Below are 19,199 nucleotides of genomic sequence, written 5' to 3' on the forward strand. Positions count from 1 at the left end.
TCTCATGCACATACCCACACACATTATATATAAATGTGATGATATTTGAAGATGGGACCTTTGGTTGTTAATTGGTGTTACATGAGGCCATCGAGGTAAGACCTCCATAACGTTCATACAAGTATAATGTTCATACAAGCAGAAGAAAACCAAACATAACTGAACTTTCTCCACTATGTGAGGATGGAGTACAGAGATTGCAAGCAAAGACATGAACCATCTGCAGGAAGCAAACATTCTTGTATCTCGATGTTGACTCTCTACCCTCCCAACCTATGAGAAATAACTATAGGTTGGTTAATTCATCCATGGGTTTGGTGTTTGGTTTTGGCAGCTTGCAAGGACAGATTATCTAAGTTCTTCTTGTCTGACAACCTCAGACTTTTCCAGATTTAATGGCATCCATACTTTTAAGAACTATTCCAACTAGGATAAAAATGTTTGTAAAAATGTTCCCCAACTAGGATATATCTACTGTTTTCTCATGATTAGACTAGAGGGCATAGCAGTTGTTGGGGGAAGAGCACAGATAATAGGCCATTCTTATTACATCTTCTCAAGATTGCCTGCTTTCAGCTTGCCTTTTCCCTATTGAGGCTGGCCTGTGTTGCCTGGTCACAGTGGGAGTTGTCAAATTTCTCCAGTCTCTCCTAGAATGTTGGTCTCTCCCTTCACTCTATATACTCTTTGACAGAAAGTTATTGTTTAGTTTTCAGGAAGGGAGGGTTTTGAGGTTTCACGTTTATTATCTGTAGAGCAGAAGGTTGGGGTCAGTTTTCTAAATTAACTCTGATTCTTTTCCATGTAATTAGTGAGAAGTACTTTCTCTGTTAAAAAATGAAGGCTGGATTCACAGAGCAGAGAGAACAGCATCCGAGAGGTTTGAGCCTGTAGCTTTAAGCATCTTTGCAGCTGCCCTGGGAGACCTACAAAAACTAAGTGAGGTCAGAAATATAATGGGAAAGCTCCTCAAAACTGGTGTTGACAAAATGAGTCAGCTTTGGGCAAAGCACTAATAACCTGTGTTCAGATTCAACCCCGAAACTGTGTGAAAGAAAAGGTGTGTGTATCTGTCCATCACATTAGTGAAATTGTTGGCCATAAATTGGTTCCCAGTAACTATGTGGATTGCTGCTGAGTTCTACCTGACAAATACAAAAAAATCTTAGATTATTTTCTAAAACAGAAATATGAACTTTACCAGAATTTTTACCTTATATATGAACTCTACATAGGTCACATTGTTTCTCCAGCATATGACATGAGTATTGAAATTCTATCAACACATAGGTATAAAATGAAGCAAAACAATGACTGTCAAATAGAACCCAAGGTTGTTAATCTTGAATGATTCATGAGATGTAAAAAATTGTCATGTTTCATACCCAACTTTATTGTAATGCCAGTGAAAACATAAAAAAAACTTCCTAGAAGTCAATATGTATGACCAAATATTATAATTTCTATTCATTTTATAATATCATTTAGTAATATTAAAACTTGACAAAGTGATATAAAAAGAGATACATTGAAGCAACTAATAAAATAAAAATCCAGTAAAAATTGATGAGAAAAAGCACAACTAGTAACATAGACCTATTTCTAGTAAAATTGATTGGTAAAAAGAGAAAAAGCACAATATATACTTATGTTAGTAATCAAAGGCTACGAGCACCAACACAGTAACAGCTTAAAACACAATGAAAGTTAAAAACTGGTGCAGCTACAGATAATTCAGTCATCACCAGTGGCTGGCTCATCAAGGAAATGTCTCTGTGCAATAGATGGAGACCACTACAGAAAAGCATGCCCAATCAATATGTGGACATGTGAGCCCCAGTCGCAGTGAACACATCTACAACTCAACTCTTGTACCTAAAGCTTCAGACCACTGTGGAAGAGGGGATGGAAATATTGTGAGAGCCAGAGGATCATGGAGTTTCCTGGGAGACTGTATCTCTTAACAGTGTCAGAAAGTACACTCAAAAGTCTCACCAACAAGGCTGTCCCAACATGAGCTGAACAAGAACCACACCAATAGATATGATAATGTGAACAGGTTAGTAACAGGGGCCCCAGGAAGCCTCAACTCTGTATAAAGAACAACAGACAGCTAATAAACACTAAGAACAGAAGAAAAGCACCAATCGGTATCCAATACCTAAGTGTCATCCCTGAAAATATACAAATAACCTTATACAGACTGAGAAAGTTATACCTAAGTATTTAAGAATGTGTGGTATACATAATATATGTGAATGTGTAGATTTATATAGGAGTGTGTATCTATATGTGTATACACACACACACACATATATATAATACACATAAATAAGAGGTCATGAATTTGAGGATTAGCAAAGATGGGTACATAGAAGTATTTAAAGGGAAGAAGAAAACTATTTAACAATATTATAATTTCAAAAAAATAAATAATTTACAAAATTGTTGTATCTTGAAATAGCTATAAAAGAACTTAATGAAAACAATAATTCCTATTTTAGTTTTGCTCTCCCCTCATCTTCTAAGAGAATTGGCCAAGCTGGAAAACATGAATTAATGTAATTTCCCTGTGTATTTCTGAGTAAAAAATTTGAAAAGATATACCTGATTATAAGCAAATAGAGGTATGTTCCCTTGAACAAACAAATGTTAGTGTGACATTTATTAAATAGGTACCCTTGAGACAAGCAGTGCTACTATAAAGAAAAGCATACTTGCTTGTTTTCTAGGAGGAATCAAGCTGATTATAGTGTGTAACTGTACCCACTCTTCATTGAACCTCGGTGTGAGTTATGGCTTTGTAAAGGAGGTTCTCACGGCACTGAGCAGAGTGAGGAACTCACTTGGATCTTCGGCTAGTGAGCACGGAGGCTTCTATTCTAAACCCAAAGTTCCTCCTCATTCCAGACCATACACATGTCCAGGGGGAGGGCACTCTGCTTCCGTAGAGTCCAGGGAAACATTGTCTAGTGGTCTGGCACTGTTTCTATTTGGCTGCCCTGATTTAATAATATACAACGATAGTCCTTGATGAAAAGATTTATATGAATTAATCTTATGGAAGTATTTCCACCCTTGAGTTTCTGTGTGGGGAAAAAATGTGTTCTAATCCTTAACTTAGTATTAAAACGGGTGGGATATGAATCTATAAAATTAACCTCAATTTGACAAAGGAAATAAATACTTTTATAATACCTTGATTACTCAATTATTTTATTCCCAAAGTCAAATTGAGGTTTTTTGTTTCTTGGGGGTTTTTTTTTATTACGTATTTTCCTCAATTACATTTCCAATGCTATCCCAAAAGTCCCCCATACCCTCCCCCTGACTTCCCTACCCACCCATTCCCATTTTTTGGTTCTTGGGGTTTTTTTGTTTGTTTGTTTTTTGTTTTGTTTGTTTGTTTGTCAAACGTCCTGGGACCTCCTATGACAAGGAACTGTTTTTCATTTGCTTGTAGTCTGGAAGAGCTTTGAAAACACTGTCAGGGATGGTCATTGTAGGGCCTCAGAGGGTCCACCTGTGAGGTGATGATGTCATCCTAGTGGCTATCAAATGAGCTGAGCTTAGGGTTGAACTTAATGGCTAGAAGTCCAGCAACAAAATACATCCTTTAAGGGGTCCTCACTGGATGGCATGATGCCAAACAACAAGATTTATGTAAATGATATACTCTAAAATGGTGGAAGATTGTGTCAAGCAGATATAAAGGCGACTAAATGGTGTGATCTATGTGAAAAGCCAGATCAAGTACCTGAAAGCATAGCCTTCAGTAGATTCCTTCTCTAGTTTCTCCCTTCTGTCTCAACTTTGGCATCCTTCTGGTCCTGTCTGGGAAAGCTCTGGCTTTGATTCAACAATCACAGCCTTCCAAGACTGTAAGATCTTTCAATATGCCCCAGTTTCATAGGGTGGGAGCAAGATGGCCATAAAGCAGAGGTGACCTTATCTTGGGGTCCCCACACCACATAGGAAGCATGGAATGACTTGGAGACTGAGTCGTGTTTCCTGTAATTCTTAGTCATGGTGCTTTAGAAGAGCACAGTTGCAGAAGATGATTGCCTAAAAGCTTTCCAAATACTTGGCGTTTCACACAGATAGTTTTAGCCAACTGTAATGACAGTAAAGAACCAAAGAGAATCCAAAAGAACAGAACTTACCCCTGAGTTTAATTTTGTTTTGGATTGACCCTTCCTGCAAAATAAACCTTCAGTCTGATCCTTGCCTTTCCTTCAGTCCTGTCTCGCAGGGGTGATCTGAGTGCTGGGGATGGAGTCCTCAGACTCTGTTTGGAATATTAGAAATGGTCTGGCTTTGAATATTTGGGTCATGTTCACTTTTGATATAAACTTTAAGACTTCTTTGCGTCATGCCTCAGTTTTTGAAGCACAAAAGTTGAACCTTTCAGGCAACTTAAACCCCTTTGTCTTGGAAACTATAAATAATTGAGTTTTGTCGTCATGAAGTTCTGAACCATGTCAAAAAAAAAAAAAGGTATCTTGGAAAACTAGTTCTGAAAACCTAAGGCTGGCAAAGAAGTTGGCTAGCTGAAGGAGAAAATGATAGAGAGTTATGTTTTGTGGTAAGGGAGCTGAAAAGGAGGAGAAATGAGGAATTGTTGTCAATTTAAAATTTTGTTTTAAACTTCTAGTACATACTTGCTGAGATCAACAAGACTTTTCATCCATGTAAATACAGTTACAGTAATCTTAAATGTGTATTCAAAACCTAGCATGTGAATTTCTAATTATTTTAACTAACTGACAAGTAAGATCATTTGTACTCATAATCTACAACATGATGTTTTAAGATACATATACATTTTAGAATGGCTAAACTGAATGAGCATATGCCTCATCTCAACATGTTTACCACCTTTCTGGATAAGTACACTTGAAAATCTCCTCTCAGTAACTTCTACATGCATAATATATTAATGGTCGTCACCGTGTTGTATACCAGATCTCCAGAACTCTTATTTTACTGAAACTTGGTATCCTTTGTACATCTCCCCCACATCCTCCGTGCCCCCATTCCTTACCCCAACTGCTGGTAAACACCACTCCATTTCCTGTTTCTACCAGTTCATTTTTCATTTTAGGACTGTCTTTTCCTAGGTTATTTCACTTGGCACAATGTCAGGTTCATCTGTGTTGTCACAACTGGTAGAGTTTTATTTATTTTTTTTTTAAAGATGGGTACTGTTCCCCGGTGTAGTTAGAGCACATCTGCTTTATCCATTCAGCTTCTGGTAGCTATTAGGTTGCTACCATGTCTTGCCCATTATGAATTTCACTGCATTGAACATGGGAGTAGAGCCTGCTCTACAAAATGCTAATCTCACTCATTTGGTTCTATTCCAGAAGTGGGAATGAGAGACCATATGGTAGCCCTATTTCTACTTTTCTTAGGGACTTCTGCACTTTGGTACTGAACTATTGACAGTTCCACTTTATATTTACATCTGTACTGTAGAAGGATTCTTTCTCACCCTTCCTTTCTCCACACTTGTCAGCTCTGTCTTTTTTCTAAAAGCCCTCCTGACAAGTGTGGCTTGGCTTTGCATTTCCTTAACAACTAGTGATGTTGAGCATTTCATCACATTGCTCTTGGCCTTTTAAATATGTCTCATCTTGAGAAATGTTTGGTTTTATTTTCTGCCCAGTCTTAGCAAAGTTTACTTGCTGTTGAGTTCTCAAGTTCCTTATACATTTTGAATACTCACTTATCAGATATATGCTTAGGAAACACTGTCTTCCGGCTTATAAGCTCGCTTGCCATTCTGTTAATTATTTCTTTTGTTATGCAGACCGTTTTCAATTTGATCTAGTTCCACTTTGTTTTCTTTCCTGGTCTGTCCATATATACAAAACTTCATTGCTAAGACCAGTATCAAGAACCTTTCTAGGATCCCCACCCCCACCCCCGCCCCCGGCAGGGGATGTGTTGAAAGCCTAAGCCATGGATATTTATTCACTTTGAATTGGATTTTGCATTTGATAAAGAGAAAGACATTTTATTCTCTTTGAATATGGAGATTCAGTTTTCCCAAAAATATTTGCAAATACTATCTGTGTACTAAAGAAAAGTTTGTCTATATCTTATATTACCATAAAGATGTGGTAACAACATTAGATATATGTCAGAAATCTGTGTGGATATCCTCAAATTTAAATAACTGAGAGGAAGGAAATAGCAAAGAGTTAAGGAGATAAACAGAAGATAGGCATTAGCAGTTGATAAGTCATGGAGCATTAGATATGTATGGTAGGAAAAGAACTGGATTTGGGTCGTGTCTCCCCTTTACCTGTCTTCCTCTTTCTGCTTAACACAGACCTTAGTCTATAATATCTGTTAGACATTCTTTAATAAATATTTTGTTTTTCTCCTTGTCCGAAATATATTTCTTTTTAAAAACCATTTTCTTTGTTTTTATTTCATATGGCTGTGAGCGTGCCGCCAGGTATGTATGTGCCCCACCAGCATGCTTGGTGCACTCAGAGGCCCCCACCAGCATGCTTGGTGCACTCAGAGGCCCCCACCAGCTTGCTTGGTGCACTCGGAGGCCAGAAAAAGGGTGTTGGATCCCCTGGAACTGAGTTAAAGGGGTTGTGAAGCATGAAGTCGGTGCAGAGAACTGAGTCTGCAGGCTCTTTTAACTACTGAACCATCTCGCCAGGCCCCCAAACGTCTTTCTTTATCTAAATACTTTAACTTCACCTTGGTTAAGATTAACTTGAAATAACTTAAATTTTTAGTTAAAATATTTAGTCAGGCTGGAGAGATGGCTCAGTAGGTAAAAATGCTCGTTATACAAACATGAAGGCCTGAGTATGAATCCCCAGAAAGCCAGACACTTAGAGCAAGTGACTGCAATCTTAGTATTCCTATGGGGAAATAGAAGGCAGAAACAGGGAAGTCCCCAGAAGTTCACAGGCTGGATAAATGGTGTACAGAGTGGAGAAACAGCAGAGATCCTGTCTCAGAGAAGGTGGAAGACAAAGACCAACGTCTGAGGTTGTCCTCTGACTTGCATACATGTGCTCTGGCAAGCATGCACCTATATTTACATACGTGAATGCACACACACACACACACAAATTAATCAATCAACCAGTCAAAGGCAACCAGAGGTCCTGTGTGCTAGCTCAATGACAAAGTGCTTACTTAGTATGCATAAGGACTTCGCTCAATTCCAGTTCTGGAAAAGCATTAATTAACTAATTAAGATAAAATGTGAAATCACCTCATGTTGTGAACAACCTTCACCTTTGGTTTGGACAGATGAGAAAGGGCATGTATGCAGACAATGGGGGTGACATAATGGGGACATTTTCAAGCACAGCCGTTTAGGTCCAAATTGTTTGTGAATGAAGGAATAGATCAGGGTGGTATGAGGACCTAGGGGATCAGGGAAGGCCCCAGAGAAATGTACAAACGTTCTTGGGGGAGGGGAAGACTAGAGTATGTAAACCGCATTCTTAAGAATTTATACCTATAAAAAGTGTACACTCCGGGACATTGAGAAGAAAATGATCCTCTTCCCACAAAGTCTAAGGCTGCCTTAGAAGCAATTCAAGCTGGCCAGGGTTCTACTGTATACGTAGGTAAAATGGGCTTTAGGAGGCTGACCCAAATACTCACCTACTTTGCACATCAGTGTATACACACACACACACACACACATATGAAATCTCACACAAATTTTTCAACTCTAACCAGTTCAGATATTAAGTATAGCTGATAATATATTTGGTTTTCATATTAATTTAGAAATGCAAGTAGATTGTACTTGTGAAGAGAAATGTCAAGATGCTAGAGACACTGGGAAACACATAAAAGATGATTTGAGGGACAGGGCAATTGAAAGAAACATCACATGGCCATCTTTAAACAAACTACTAAATGATGACCACATTTTCAGAACCTCAGAGCAGACATGTGTTTTTATATGTTAGACCACAATAAGTTTACCCATGCTAAAGAATCAATGGTGTGAGACATTATATAAAAAGGATTACTCCAGCTGTGCCAAAATAGAAGCAAGATTGGAGACGTGATAAAATGTGGGTGTTTTAGGCATGCTAGTCACCAATGCTAAAACCAAGCTCATTAACATACTGTACTGCTTGTGCTGGAAAAGGAAGTGCCAGCTGCTATTGGTGTACACAGCAACTAGATTTAATCCAACCAAAAGTTGACACAAAGTCTCTTCGTGGACATGTAGGAAGGAGAAAGGGTTGTGAACAGATGTGCAGTGAGGGCTCTGCAGGTGTGCCACTTACCTGTGAAGTGGTCCTATTGGAGGAAAATAAGATAGATGATATATTCTCTAGTGAGGTGTATGCAAAAGCCTGGGATGCAGGGGGAACATAGAAAATACGACTGAAGAACAACGGTGTAGAGAGCTGAGAATGGGAGCTCCTATACCCAGCACATATGTCACCATGAAGGTTCTGCTCTCAGAACTAAACATGGTCAGTTGTTCTCTCATTTGAGGAATTCCTCTCTGTCGGCCTGAGACCCCACTGGAAGATGACTGCCATATACCCTTTCTCTTTGCTATATCAAACGTGGTCCTTGTAAATTGTTATTAAAATTTTAATAATAAGTCATGGATTTGGGGATGGAGACAAATTTGCATCGCTTCTTTTGTGGGCATCTGACTGAAATTTAGGCGTCTTTTGATTACAAATGTGAACAGCAAATCTGTTACACAAAGAACATTTAGCCATGTTGTTATCAGTAGGAACTGCAGACATTTCTCTATTCTGTTACTGTTGTGGGTAGTTTGAAATAAAGATTACTACATTACTTCTTACTGTGTTTTGCTTAATTGTTTGTTTTGTTTTGTTTTTTATGTATATGTGTGTGCTGTGTGCAGGTTTGTGTCTATGTGGGTGTATATGTTAGGGGGCAGTAGGGCAGTGTAGATGTGGAAGTGAAGGGTGGGAGATCTCCCTATGCCATGGCACCACTCCGTGGACAGGAGGCAGGGCCACGTCTCCTGCACCTATGCCACCAGAGCAGCCCTGTGCCACCCAGGAGAGATGCAGGCCCCCCTCTCCTGGGTATAGCAGCCATCGAGGGAAGGAACCACCCACCCACTCTTCTACCCTTGGGGTCAGTTTTCCCATGCTGCCCAGGCCGGGGGCAGCTTTTTAACCTTTGTAGTTTTCAGTATCTTAGTCTAAAAAATATAGATTTTCATGGTTCCTACTTCATATTATCATGGGAACAATTAAATAAGAAAATGCATTTAACATTATTATCTTAGAATCTAGGTCATTAAAGCTTCTGATGGGAATTAACTATTACTTATTACGATGGGGAGAAAAATAAAAAATATGTTTAAATTGGTTTTGGGTTTCAAAATAGGCTGAGGAGGAAAAACTTTATATTATTCTAAGTTCCTTTATGTATGATTTATGGAAATAAACTATCTCTAGGGGGTGTGTATATAGAACACTTGTCTAGTACATGCAAAACCCTGCATTTGGTTTTTAATATTGGTAGAAATGAATATGAGCCATTCTTAAATCAGGAAACTGTTCTTAAATTGGAGTACCTGATCACTTGTGAGTTGATCAAGATATTTGACATTTTTTCTAAAGAAAAGAAAATGAAATAATAACTTGGCTTTTCTTACAAAAAAATACACTCAGGGACTCTATATCCTTGCCAGTTGTCTGCTATGTAGTTTATTGAGACTTCCCAGCACTGTCTGGAATTTCCAAGGCTCGGATGTATGAAAATAACTCGCTAGAACTGCCTCCGAATACGTTTTTATTTCGGCCTGAAGTAGAAGATGGATGTGCTAGGAATTAAATGGATCAGCAGAAGTCAGGCAGAAAGCTGATGTTATCCTGAGTAGCAGCTCTTGCTGACAGAAACTTAGTACCTACCATGAGGGGGGCAAGTTTACTGCAACTTGGAGGGCAGCAAAGAGGGTTGGATACAAACTCCTGATTCAAAACAACACCACCACCACCAAAAAAAAAAACAAAAACAAAAACAAAAAAACAAAAATAAAACAAAAAACCCACTAAGGTTCTGACATTCCAATGTGAATCCTCTTCCGGAGGACCCATCTGTGAAAGCTGCAGTGTTTGGAGAAGCAGGAAGCGCTGTGGACTTGCATGGATCAGTAAAACAATCAGGAAAATTTTCAGGTTTCCTTCTGCAGAATTCAGAGACCCAGGAGTCGGCATGTAAGTCTCCATTTTGCAGACCTGTCTATAGTTTTACTCCTGGGGTGATGGTGATGGAAAGCTAACCTGTACAGGCATCGACCCATCACCCAGTTTGTGAGCCTATGGTTGTGCCTGGGAAGGAACTATGTATATACATCTGGGTTTGTTTGTTTATTTGTTTGTTTGTCTGTCTTTCAGAGAAACTTTGATGACAATATACTATTTCTCTAAGTGGTGTGCCATCCTCTATTCACATTCCCTTGTCTGGATATCTCAATTCTCTCTCCCTACCTCCCTTCCTACCCCCTCCTCCTCTGTTTGGCTTCTCTATCAAGAATAAGCAGTGTTTGTTTTGCTCATGTTTGCAGTAGCACGGAAGAATTTAAGAATTGTTTCAAAGGATAGGAGGACTGCAAATTGCAGGCAACTAAACAATACTCAGTTGGCTAATTCGGGGGGATGCTTTCAAATGTTAAACACACAGGAAAGATCTACAAGAAACGTCAGGAAAACTATACCCATTATATCTGGAGACTGAATATATTCTAAATACTTTTTAATCTAATGAATGAAAACTAATAATTACAGTCTTTTCCTTTCTTCCAGGTAGACATTCTAAAAGCAAACATATAAACACAATCTCTACTCTGCTATCCACAGAACTACAATGAGAACACAAATTCAATGAACTCCACATTTTTTGAATGGTTCAGAAAGCTTAAAGTCCAATGAGTAATCTCATGAATGCAAACTGTCTATGTAAACAATGTTGGATAAGGACATTTTTGTTATCTATCACATCATAAGAATTTGCCCCAAATGAAGAGATTTTAAAATAAGAACTACTTCATTGTATTTACATATGTACTATGAAAGAGATCCGGATTGTTCTCACAGTATAAACAGAAATCTCTTAGAGCCATTCATGTGACAAGTAGCCTTGGCTGGAGACCCAGAGATGGCTTCATTTACACATATGCAGCCTTGGTGACACTCATCTGAATGTCAGTCTCTGGTGGCACTTGGCAGCTCCTCTGGGGCTTCTCTGCACAGCAGTCTCTAGGTAGTTACACTAGCAGAGCAGAACCAAACTCCCAGAAGAAATTCCCCACGGATTCTCAGAGAAGCAGCAAGGCTTCTTAGCAAAAGTCAAGATCCCAGAACTCCACTTCTACAGCATTCTGTAGCCAGCCAGAAGTAAGGCCGATCCTACTTCACAGAGAGATGGATTTGTGTCCATCTAACACAGAGAGCCCCTCCCAATGGCACTTACCACACTGTCTTACTTCTCTACGTAGAGGAGTGAAGAACAAAAACAGAGAGAGAAGTCTGATCCATAAGTAAGAGAAAATGCCACTAGATCTCAACAGGCCGATGACTTCATAAGCCACGGCTTCAAGTCAGCTATGTTAAGTCTTGTAAACCATAATAAAATAAAGAATGAGAGAGAGAGAGAGAGAGGAAAGTCCAAAGAAGACTCAAGTGAACTAGTTGAGGTTGGTAATATATAAAATAAAAACATGGATAAGATTAAGAGAATTAAACGTTACAGAAAAAAAAATGAATCAAAAGATAGAAAGTTAGTAACTGATAGCCATCTGAAACTAAATATAAAAAGGGGAAAGTTTGAAAAACCGTATAACAGGGGCCAACCCAGCGGCAGCTCAAAGCACTTGCTACATCCTCACTAGGTGAGGTCAGCCCTGGGTTCCACACGAGGAGATAGAGAAGCAACTGTGGCAGGCTGTCCTGTGACTTCCATATGCCTGTTGTGATATGCACATGCGTGTATGTAATTAAAAGATGTTTTAATGTGTCAGTGTACATTCTAGCTCAAAGGGGAACGAGGGGCTCCTGAGTTCCCTGCTTCAACTAAGGAACTATGGGTCATTGATAGTGTCTGAGGAGGGAGAGTCTGCTTTTGTCTGTGGGTTTGACTACTGGTCGGTAAACCCGGCTCCAGTGGAAGGCCCTGCATACTTGAGTATGTGGGCTGCACAAGGTGGACTCTCTGAGTTTTTTTTTTTTTTCTAAAGCACATCAAGTTGGGGATTTATGTGGTATGCTAGAGAGATAAGGATGAATCTAGGAGGAGCTAGGGAACTGGAGGGCAGAAATGATCACAACACATTGGAATTTTCAAAGATCTACTTACTTAAAAATGACCAGCTCTTTTTGTTTGGTTAGTTGATTGGTTTTATTTTGCTTTGTTTTGTTTGGTTTTGTTTTGTTTTGTTTTGTTTTGAAGATGGGGTTTCTCTGGGTAACTGCTCTGGTTGTCCTGGAACTCTGTAAATCACGCTGGCCTCGAACTCAGAAATCTGCCTGCTTCTGCCTCCCTAGTGCTGGGATTAAATGCTGTGCTGGCTCCACATAACTAGAGCTTAAGAAGAGTAGAATGAAACAGAATTTTTTAAAAAAGAAAAGCTTAGAGTAATCACAATTCAAAATTTTCAAAATCTGGAAGTTCTAAATTCACAAATTTAAAATTTTTATAAAATATGGAAAGAATAAATATGAAGAAAACTATAATAGAGTATATTTGACTGATTTGCTGTAAGTCAGTATAAAGTAATGTCAGGAAGAGTAGCCAGGAATCACTATAGATTCCCACTGTCTATGGAGAGTAAGAACATATACACTGTCAAAGCCCACATGAACTAAAATGTAGAGTTTAAAGCATTAAAAGAAATTAAGACTGCCTTTCTAGACTGTTGTGTGCACAATGAAAATATCTCTCCATATTGAAGCTGAAAAGAGATTCTTTCAAATGAGCAAAAACTGAGCAAAGTCACTGCCAGCAGATTTGTGTTTAAAAAGAAAAAGAGAAACAGAAGAAGGAAGGGAGCGGAGGGAGAGTCAAACCACACTAAAGGAAGTTCTTCTGCCAGAAAGAAAACAGAAACTTGAATTGGCATGCATGACCGAAGAGCAATCGGAAATGTGGGTAAGATGAACATGTGGTTTGAGATCAACGCTCAACAATTAAGTGGCAAGCACAGAAATGCAATTAATTTATGCAGACATGTTAACTCTTGAAATGCAGATCAAGAATGAGAACACTCTCCTTTGCCATTAACATCTTTTTATAGCCTCTTGAAATCTTTTTTAAGTTTATTCTTTTATCTAATGCATGAGTGCTCTGCTACATGGACACCTGTAGACAGAAGAGGGCATCAGATCCCTTTATAGGTGATTGTGAGCCACCACCATGTGGGTGATGGGAATTGAAGTCAGAACCGCTGGAAGGGCAGCCAGTGCTCATAACTGCTTAGCCATCTCTCCACCCCTGTTCTTTACCACTTTTAAATAAAATTATTTTTCTTTTCCCAAATAAAAATAGTGGCAACAACCAGCAACAACAACAACCTCCCCCCACCCCCCTCTTACCCTCTTCCTCAACTGCTTGCCTCTGTGTAACACGTATAAATGACATTCATGGTTTCTCTTGAGTGTCTAGCTCTCTGTGCTGATGGTTTGAAAGGTCCTAAAGCCAAGCCCTTTCCTCCCTGGGTATAATTAGCATGTAATGCCTTCAAATTTTAACAAGAGGTGACAAGCTTTCAAACTGCCATAAGGCACATGAAAACCAGGAGGGTGGGGGATCGGGCAGAGGCTATGCCAAAGCCAACACTGCCATTTGTCTAAAAGAGAGCAGATTGTCAGCTGTATTTATAAACATTGCTGTTGTTATGAAGACTCAATCCAGGACCTTGTGAGGGCCAGACATGTGCTCACAAGTGCCATTAAACTACATCTTCAGCCAATGGTTTTCTTTTGAGAGAGGAAGTTGTAATTTAGTTCAGGCTACCCCATGTAGGTGAGACTGACCTTGAACTTTCAGTCCTCTTGCCTCTGCTGTCTGAGTCTGAGATTACGGGCACGTGCCTGTGTGCCCAGATGGATATTGTTTGAGAGAAGATTCCCATGCATTATAATCACTCAAGGTTTGGTAAAGTTTAACTCACTTTCATGTCTACTTTGCCATCTCAGAATATCTACCTGAGGAGGGGAAAGAGCATTACAGTCCCTCAGTTGATTTCAACTTAGAAAGTCTTGGCCTCTAACTCATGACCCTGCTCCCTTCACCACTTCTGGATCCTTCAGACCCTGTCAATCAACAGACGCCTTCAGATCTTACCCGAAATCAATTCCTTGAAAAAGATTTATTCTTTCGTGGAATTTTTTAATGCAATATATTTGATCATGTTTCCCCTCCCCCAATTCCTCCAAGATCCTACCCACCCAACATTATGTTCTTTTTCTCTTTCTCTTCAAAACACAGAGAGAGAGAGAGAGAGAGAGAGAGAGAGAACAAAGCAAAATGAAACAAAAAAGCCCACAGAAAATCCATTATGCTTGTTTTGTTTTGGCCAACTACTTCTAAGTATAGGGAATGGCCCAAAGTGTGGTTGATACACTAAGAGTCTTGCCATTGAGAAAGTTGATTTTTCCTTTTGTCAGTGGGTATCAGCTGCAAACAGCTTCTTGGTTAGTGCCACAGGCTCTGTAAGTTAATATGTGAATCAGTCCTGTTGTCTGGAAGATACTGTTTCCTTGGAGCTCTCCATCACCTCTATCCTTCACAATCTTTCTGCCTCCTCTTTCACATACCCTGCACCTTGAGGGGAGAGTTTGATGAAGGCATCCCGTTGAGGACCAAGTCTCTCCCTTTCCGCACATAGTTCAGCTGTAGATCTCTGTTAATTCCCCACTACCACTAGGAGAAGATTCTCTGATGTGGGTTGAGCAAGGCACAGTTCAATGGGTACTGGCAGTATATTGCTATGAATTATAATATTAAGTTTTCCCCTAGGCCCATGACCTATTCGGTCTCAGGTTCTTAGCCACTTTAATGGTCTCAGGTATGGATTCTATCTCGTGGAGTAGACCTTAAATCCATTTTGAAGGCAGTTGGTTACTCTCATAACACTGTGCTGCTATTGCAGCAGACTATCTTGCAGGCAGGTCACTGTTATGGGTTGCAGAATTTGTAATACTGATGACTAGCTTTCTCTTCCAATAGTATACAGAATCCTATACAGTATCATGAATTGGAGTCAGTAGGAGAAGAGCTTCTAGTTAGGTGTCAGTGTGACTTCTTCCTTGGAGAAGGTTTATACCTCATAGGTCTGTACTCTTGTTCAAAGAAGTGGCACAACGATAACTCTATAGTTACAAATATGTCTTACTAATTATAATATACATTTTCTTCTTAAAATTTTATAATCCTTATAAATATTTAGTCGGGGCATGGCTTTCTGGCAGGGGCTTCAGCTGGTGGCCTGTGGTCTGGCAGGTGGCTGGGCTGCTGTCCTCTTCTCGGTGGTGTCAGTAGGGATGCCGCGAGGTAGCGGGGATGCAGACTGGCGCACCACTGAGCCACTGGCCTGGACAAGAGCGTGACCCCGGAACAGTGTCTGGGACTCCAACTGGGACAGGAGAGAACCACTGTCACTCATTAACCTGAAGAAAAGGAACATGGAATCTGGAGAAGATGAACTGGGATGCAGGCTGGACCACTATAAGGCAAAGGCTACAAGGCACATATGCCTCAGCCAGCATTCACAGTACCATGTGGATAGCTCGCCGGAGAAGGACCGCACCCTGACCCCATTAGGTCGGGAACAGACTGAACTCACGGGGCTCCGACTTGCAAGCCTGGGATTAAAAATTTTAATAAAATTATTTAATAAAATTGTCCATTCCTCTATGACCCATGCAGTAGAGACCACAGACATCAGTCAGCACCTGCCAGGTGTCTCGAGAGTCAGCACAGACTTGTTTGCTACGGGAAGATGCCCCCATTGAACCGGATCCACCTGTCTCTCACTGCAAGCCAGAGGCTGTGTATTACGAAGATGGAGCCTGGATTGAGACTGCCTTCAAGAACTACCTCCACCGAGCTGATGCCAAGCAGGAGCTTGGCTCCGCTTGTCCCTCAACGATGGCATTATCACCCTCCTGGTGATTCGACCCAATGGTCTTGTTGCACTCAGTACCCTTGGGGACACAGGGTTCATGCCCCCAGACAAGATTACTCGGTCCTGAGGCTGCCTGTCTGACTGCACCCTGTCCTCTGCTGGTGGCCTGGCTACAGCCTTCCCTCATCTTCCACAGCTGTGCTGTGGCTTCATGCTGTCTCCAGAAGAAGATATCTCAAATGTCACATTGGGGTGCTTATTTCTGACTCAGGCTAAAGAAGGCAACTTAGGAGTTAAATGTCCTTTGAAAGCTTTCTGCTTTACAGTTACCACCAGCACAGCCCTGTGAGGTGTGACAGGAGCCTTCCTAGGCAGAAAGCAGGCCTGTCATGGGCATTGTACTAGCCTGCTGTACTGTAGTATATGATTACAGTAGATGAACTGAGCAATCATAACCTCTGGCAGAGACCTGTCAGGTAGTATGGTGGTTGTTTACTGGTGATTATTTCATACACTGCAATCTAGGAACTTTGATTGCTTATATTTATCAAAGATTATCCTCATGTGGGTTTGTGCTTTAAAAACCAACTTCTCAACTCAGTTAAGAGATCCTGTGTCTATATCTGGTTCCTTTCAGCAAAATCTTGCTAGTGTATTCAATGGTGTCAGCGTTTGGAGGCTGATTATGGGATGGATCCCCGGGTATGGCAGTCCCTAGATGATCTATCCTTTCATCTCAGCTCCAAACTTTGTCTCTGTAACTCCTTCCATAGGTGTTTTGTTCCCAATTCTAAGAAGGGGCAAAGTGTCCACACTTTGGTCTTCATTCTTCTTGAGTTTCATAGCTGTCTCTTGTGAGGCTATGCTGGGGCATAGCAAACACAGAAGTGGATGCTCACAGTCAGCTATTGGATGAATCACAGGGCTCCCAATGGAGGAGCTAGAGAAAGTACCCAAGGAGCTAAAGGGGTCTGCAACCCTATAGGTGGAAAAACAATATGAACTAACTAGTTCCCCTGAGCTCATGTCTCTAGCTGCATATGAATCAAAAGATGGCCTAGTCGGCCATCACTGGAAAGAGAGGCCCATTGGACTTGCAGACTTTATATGCCTCAGTACAGGGGAACGCCAGGGCCAAGAAATGGAAGTGGGTGGGTAGGGGAGTGGGGGGGAGGGTATGGGGGACTTTGGGGATAGCATTGGAAATGTAAGTGAAGAAAATACCTAATTAAAAAAAAAGTATTTTTCAATAAATTACATATCATCTGTAAATTATTTAAAAAGAGAGAGAGAGAGAGTGATCCTGCATCTATAGCATCTGAATGAAGGACAACGGAGCTGGCTTCCTGGAGGCAAAGATACAGCCCCCACTGACTGACCAGAGGAGATGGGGATGGCATATGTTTGGAATTATAGCATTGGGGGTGGGGGGGTGGGCAGAAGCAGGATCCTACGTTTCTAGCCAGCCTGAGTTATGTTGAAAGACCCAGAAAAATATCCCTGACAGTGCCTACCATCTTAGTCTGCTACTGGCTACTGTTAACCTCGGACTTGTAGGCTATTTAGAAATGACGTCTTCATTCCAGGTATTCTGGTAACTTAAGAAAAAAAACTGGCTTTTGTGTATGTGGTTTTTGTTTTTGCTTTTTGAGACAGAATCTTAACTGTCACCCAGGCTGACTTTGTAAGACCCCGGAAGCTGGGCCTCTGCTCAAGTCCCGGGATGAGCTGACCAGCACCCCAATGACCCAAGAGAAAACCACACCTGATGCAAACTGCAAGAGGTTTTATTATCAGCTAGCTGAGGACGAACTCCTCACACTGTGCAGGGCAGGGGAGTTTGACCCCGAGCGGTAACAGTAGGGGGCTTTTAACAGCTAACTGAAGAATTGGGAGGAGTTGGGAAGAGTTGGGAGGAGAGTTCTTCTCTGCCCAGATGTCCTTGGTAAAATTACAATTATCGCATCTCTGGTAAGAAACAAAAAGGCTTTTTGCTGGCTATAGAGAACAAAGAGCTTATTTCTGACTCTATTTTTAGAGATCAGGGGAAACAAGCTTGGGGAACGTCCAGGGGCTTTACCTTCCAGGGAGAAACGCTCTAAGTCAGGGTCTCACAGCTTCAAACTTGAGACTCTTCTCAGTCTTGTAAATGTTGGGATTGCAGGTATATACTACCATACCCGCCCCCCCCCCAAAAAAAAAAAAACACCCAAGTAAGTTTCTGTGAAGTGGTTGTCAGCATCTTCTGTAATCAATGCAATGAACTGGAATATTTGATGTATCTCTCTGCCCTTTTTGGAAATAAGTATGTAATAAAAGTATTTTACTTAAAAAAATATTTTGTTGGTAAGTATTCTAGAAGACCCCATTCCTAGTTTATGAAGGACCAGACCCAAGGAGCATGAGGCCAAAGAAACAGAGATAGAGATTAAAGAGTGCACTTGTCTGGGAGAATTAGTAATTGAAGTGCAGTCCTGCATGGCAGCAAGATCACTTAAACCTCCATAAATTGGATTAGAAATATGGACATGTTTGTGGGTTAGGACAAAAGGGATTTCCTTCTTGTTAGACTATACCTGGGTTATCATAAAATAATATCTTAGAATTGGGTATATCCCCAGAGACAGAGTGGGATGCTTTGAAATGAGAATTGCCTACATAGGCTCATATATTTGAGTGTTTGGTTTCCAGTTAATGAATTATTTAGGAAGGGTTAGGCGGTACAGCATATTGGAGGAGGTATGTGGGGGTGAACATTGAGGTTTCAGAAGCCCAAGTTCTCTCTCTCTCTCTCTCTCTCTCTCTCTCTCTCTCTCTCTCTCTCACCCAGCCCCCCCCCCTTCTTGTGGATCAGATGTAAGCTCTCAGCTACTGCTCCAGCACCATGCCTTCCTGCCTGCTGGCTGCCATGCTCCTCATCATAATGAATTCACTCTTGGAAACTATAAACAAGCCCCAAATTAAATGCTTTCTTTTGTAAATTAACCTTGGTCGGGACATCTTCTGGATATATGCCCAGGAGAGGTATTGCTGGATCCTCCGGTAGTACTATGTCCAATTTTCTGAGGAACCGCCAGAC

At 40.7% G+C, this 19,199-nt stretch overlaps 1 protein-coding gene and 1 pseudogene across 2 annotated transcripts in view; both read left to right on the plus strand.

Moving 5' to 3' along the window:
* Tshr (thyroid stimulating hormone receptor) overlaps positions 1-19,199 on the plus strand; it is a 111,267-nt gene that overhangs the window by 38,546 nt on the left and 53,522 nt on the right. The window lies entirely within an intron of this gene.
* Positions 15,450-16,247, plus strand: LOC110306949 (annotated as a pseudogene).

Source organism: Mus caroli, chromosome 12, assembly GCF_900094665.2.
Source record: "Mus caroli chromosome 12, CAROLI_EIJ_v1.1, whole genome shotgun sequence".
NCBI lineage: Eukaryota > Metazoa > Chordata > Mammalia > Rodentia > Muridae > Mus > Mus caroli.